This window comes from Hibiscus syriacus, unplaced genomic scaffold, assembly GCF_006381635.1.
Source record: "Hibiscus syriacus cultivar Baekdansim isolate YM2019G1 unplaced genomic scaffold, ASM638163v2 tig00111027_pilon, whole genome shotgun sequence".
Lineage (NCBI taxonomy): Eukaryota > Viridiplantae > Streptophyta > Magnoliopsida > Malvales > Malvaceae > Hibiscus > Hibiscus syriacus.
In genome coordinates, this window is record NW_024062960.1 from 2,522,817 (window position 1) to 2,528,816 (window position 6,000).

The window sequence follows — 6,000 nt, forward strand, 5'->3', positions numbered from 1 at the left end:
CCATTATTTTTTGGCTTGAATTTCACTCAAGGATAATAATACTTGCCAAAGGGGTCATAATTAAGAGGCGAATTCAATGGGCGACAAATTAAAAAAGCCTTTTTCTTTTAAAGCAAATTAAGACATATTGATGGATGAAATTGGGCATTAGCCAGGCTGCTCGTGGACCCACACTCCTAAATCCATTCAAATGGCCTTTCTATATTAATAAAATCCATGTTTTTTAAACTCAATCGAGTTAATTAAATATAAAATTACATAACTAATAAATAAAATAAAATATTGTTTTAGATAACTCCTATTCAAGGGTTATCTTTTTTATTCGTTTTATTAATTATTAAGATTTAAATAATTAGTTAATTTAGTTTAAAATTTTAACTTTGATATTTTTAAGATAAAATACACAAATAAGCATTAAATTATATTTATTTTGTCGTGTTCGTAAGTTGTATTTTTACTGTCTATCGATGTTTCTGAAGTTTCATACACACCAAAATATTATAGCCCCTCGATATGACTCATGGTAATCTCATAACAGACTTGGTCTGCTACATGATAGCCAATTAGTCATGTTTATTTACTTTGCGTACCTACAAATATCAATACCGATCCAAAATTTAACATTAACATTCATTGTCGATATATAAATCATCCTGCAAAATTGAAGAGGAGACTTTTCTCTCTCTCTCTCTCTCTCTCTCTTCTCTCTCTCTCAAGCTATAAATCATCATTTTTTAATCATTATTTATGATTTTTGTAACACGCTCAACCCGTATCCTGTAACACCCATATCCCGCATATCTTTCCGTACACGAGATACATATGTCACATCAATTTTTTTTTTTAAAAAAACTTAATTATCATTTGAAAACCCGTAAAATTTTGTTTCAATTTTAACAAATATAAAATATGATATTCATAGAAACAACATACTTAAACTATCACTTAAATACATTACAAAATATTTACTATAGTTTAATTACATGCCAATAAAGTTCTCAAAATGAATAAGATTGTCAAAATGTTACTGATGAGTCAATCTTTAATTGATGAAAGCTGTTGCTAATGCTACACTCCTTACGCAAATAATTTTTGTCTTTACCTACGCATGACATAAACACACGTTAAGTATTTACTTAGTGAGACATAATATTGTAAAGATATTACAATTATATGACAATATCTTATGAATACTGAATGAAGAATTGAATTGCATCATTCATAAGGACCAGTTAAGCCCTTCTTAGTTAACCCATAATTCTTTCATACCATCATGGAAATTATTCCCAGTATATCTATTATACCTATTCTTCTGTATTTTTTTCCCCATTATTATTTATTTGCTTTATGTATATTTAATGTGAAAGTACTACACATGTATCACACCAAGGTGTCAATTTATCATGTATCTTTTATAATCACTATGGCATCACCTTAAATACTATTAATACACCGTTTTGTATTTTCATTTGGGCATCCTTTCATGCCCATTATGTTCCGTTTACATTTTTTCCTTTATAATATACATTCATGCTAGTTATGAAATGTTAAACATTATATATATCATCCCTTTATATCACTTATGCATCATTCATATCACAATACATTAAAATTCCTTTATTCTTTTACCCAAAGGTTTTTAGCCTTTAATCTAACTTGCATATTTGACATTTTTCTGTCAAATGTACAACTAATTCATTATTCTTTTATTCAACAGTGTTTTACCTTTCATCTTTTACTCAAAATTGTTTAATTGTTCATCTAACTGTCATAATTGATATCTTTCTGTCAAATACACAACTAGGCCATTATTCTTTTACTCAACGGTACTTAATCGTTCATCTAACTGGCATAATTGACACCTTTCTGCCAAATGCACAACTAGGCCTTATTCTTTTACTCAACGGTACTTAACGGTTCATGTAACTGGCATAATTGACACCTTTCTGTCAAATGCACAACTAGGCCTTATTCTTTTACTCAACGATACTTAATCGTTCATCTAATTGGCATAATTGACACCTTTCTGTCAAATGCACAGCTAGGCCATTATTCTTTTACTCAACGGTACTTAACAGTTCATTTAACTGACATAATTGATACATTTCTGTTAAATGCACAGCTAGGCCTTATTCCTTTACTCAACGGTACTTAATCGTTCATCTAACTGGCATAATTGACATCTTTCTGTCAAATGCACAGCTAGGCCATTATTCTTTTACTCAACGGTACTTAACCGTTCATCTAACTGACATAATTGACATCTTTCTATCAAATGTATAGTTATACCATTATTCTTTTACTTAAAGGTACTGAACCGTTCATCTAACTGGCATAATTGACATCTTTCTATCAAATGCACAGTTAGGCCTTATTCTTTTACTCAACGGTACTTAACCGTTCATCTAACTGGCATAATTGACACATTTCTGTCAAATACACAGTTAGGCCTCAAAGGCACTTAGCCTTTCATCTAACTGGCATAAATGACACCTTTCTGTCAAATGCACAATTATGCCTCAAATCTTTTAACTTTATAAGAACTTCTACTTTAATAATTGTTTATAAAAATCAATAAACTATCTCAACTCATTATAAACTCTATAGTTTACATTGGTAGTGCAAATATGTCATTTATTAACCCTTACTATAATTTACTTGAGTTGCATAACCAATACCAATACGGAAATTCACTTACGTATTATGAACTTCTTTTATTCGTACATATATTTCCCATATAAAAATTCTTACACTTAATATGAATTACTTATCATTTTAGCACACAAGGTGCCCAATACTAAAATTCATACACTTAGTATGAATTTCTTAATATTTTAGCACACGAAGTGCCCTATATGGAAATTCATACACTTAGTATGAATTTCTTAACATTTTAGTACACAAAGTGCCCTATACGGAAATTCATACACTTAGTATGAATTTCTTAATTTTGCACACTTAGTGTCATTTGTTTGTAACACCCCAACCCGTATCTGAGTACGAGGTGTCACATTGACTTTTCAAAATTCTGTTCTTTACAAATCCGCAAAATCTTAAATTCATCATTTAAGAAAATGAGTACTTCACATTAATAAATACAATTAAATTATTTTCAAAACCAACCAGAGCGTATTCAATTCAAATCTTGTAATTACACGCCAACTAAATTCTATATAACAAAATACATATATTCAATATCTTTCTGATCTGATATTCGTAAGGAAGATGTTGACCTATCTTGCTCCTCTTAGCGTATATTCTCTCTTTCCGAAACCTACGTGTGAAACACTCACATGCTATGTCGATGACTTAGTGAGTCATATAAAACATATAATATTACTTGACTCATATCGATTCATAAACAATTAATACTATCATATCGTATAAAAAGCATATATTCTTTCATATAACCAATACACACATATACATGTATCACTAACATGCTTATCATTTCACAACAGATCACACATAGTATCATATCAATTGATTTATTTACTCTCTTTAAAGCCCATGTACACTTTTGAGAACTTAAGGTATGTGAGTACATTGAGGTTGTGCACAATAATGTTATCACCACAGCTTGTATAAATATCCCGAAGGTCCAGTCCATATATTCCGAAGAACATAGGTAATCAGTCCATATGTTCCGAAGAACATAGGTAAACAGTCCATATGTCCCGAAGAACACAGGTAATCAGTCCATATGTTCCGATGAACATAGGTAAACGGTCCATATGTCCCGAAGAACATAGGTAATCAGTCCAAATATCCCGAAGAACATAGGTAACCCTCGACTCTTGGCATGCCAACTATACCCCTAACTCTCATATCACATAACATGGGTAGTATCATTATGCTTCATTTATTCATATCATTGCTCTTATGATCACATATTTCTTTTTTTCTGTCACATACCACATGTATGTGTAAACATCTATCTCATATCATATAACATGTAATCTCATATGCATGTAATCATATAAATCGTATCATATAACTTATATCATTTCTCATTAGTTCATGTAAACACGTATGTCATATCTTATTCACATATGTTCATACCGATCATGGTCACATATATAATAACATATACCCATATCTATATACTCATGCACACATAAGAATCACATCAATCATATAACATTTTCGGAGTCACTTCTTACCATAGTAACTCTGTCACTGGCTCATCGCAAGCCAATGTTTATTCAATAACATAAGTACAAATTAAATTGCACTCACATTGGCATCACTTAGTTCCCAATTCCACTTCTAATATTTCTTCTTTGAATCGAATCCTAATTCGTTGATCGTTCCAGAATTTGCTTACATTCGATGTCTACATAATCATTCATGCATATCAGTATTCCCAATAGCATACTCAAATCTTTTATTTCTTAAACTAAAGGAAAGACTACTTTTATTTCTTATTTAAGGTATGTATCGGTACACTCCATAGTGTATTGGTACATTCCTTAACTGGTGTATTGGTACACTACCTATGTATCGGTACACAAATTACATTCAATGTTTTCCATTTCAAGGGGTGCATCGATACACTTCCTGTGTATCGGTACACTTTAAACACTTTATTGAAATTTGCCCTTGATGTATCGGTACATATTGAATGTGTACTGATACGCACCAACCCAGAATTCACATTTTATGGACGAAAATTACTCTTTTCATCTTCTACAGTTCATGTTTCTTCCTCTTTTATGTTCTTAACTCACATACATATGCTTGAACCAATTTATACTCATTTATTACATCTTAAACCTCAAAATCTTATTATCCATATAAAATTCAAGAATCATACTCAATTTCCAACATGTTTTAAATCCAATTCTATCACTTCATATCTCTTAATTAAGTTGATGACAAGTCAAATCCAACTTTCAATTCTTATTATAAACTCTATTTCAAGATTTCACTCAAGAACTCCAAATCTTTAATCTTTCCTAACTCCTTTATCTTTTGATTTTAAGATAACTTAAGCTTTCCTTAAGCTTAATTATCATCTAATGATCATAAATCAACCTTTAATTCAACAAATAATCAACTAACCACAAAACTCAATTTTACTATGGTGGCTCACGGCTGAAGAAGAAGAGAACTCTGGAAGCTTGTTTTGCCTTCTTCACTCTTCCACATGGGTTTCCTTATCTTATAAAGGAAAATAAAAATCTTTCTTGTCAAATGACCATTTTACCCTTTACTTCATCTAATAATTTCTAACAATAATTCATAAAATATTTTCAAATAAGTCATTGAACTATTCAATTATCCCACTTTAAATCACCAAATTCTAAAACTTTACAATTTAGTTACTAACCCGGTATTAAGAATGTTACAAATCTCCCCTCCTTTTAAGAAAATTCGTCCTCGAATTTTCATTGTATATACCAATAAGAACATATCTTTTAATGTTCTTATGTTGGTTTCACAACTTTATCCCTTCACAATTTATAATCAATGATTTGCCTTCAATTTCCAAAGAACTCAATCCATTTCTGTCATTTCTCTCCTTCTATTCTGCATTTTCCTTTGACCTTTCTAAAATCCATATAATTTCACTCATCATGTAGACAGTAGTATCCATTTTTATCACTTAACATCATAAATTAATCAAATTCCTCATAAATATTTAATTGCCTTGCAACAATAACCAAACTTTTATTCCATCCTTACTTGACTGCCTCTAAAACTTCTTTAATACATATAAATCATTCTTAATTTCTCTGACTACGTTTACTTGACCAAGAAATATAACCTTTATCACATCTGATCCTTTATACTTCATCATTTCATTTCCTTATTCCATTATTTCTTCAAAATCAAAATCTCCTTATACATAGATCATATCTTTTAATTCATGTTCACATACTCTTTTCCTATCACTTATATTCATCTCTAATTACTGATCTTTATTACATATTTATAACTTTGATAATTAGCTTCACTTATACAGAACCTCATTTTTTATCGTCTCTTGTACTTGTA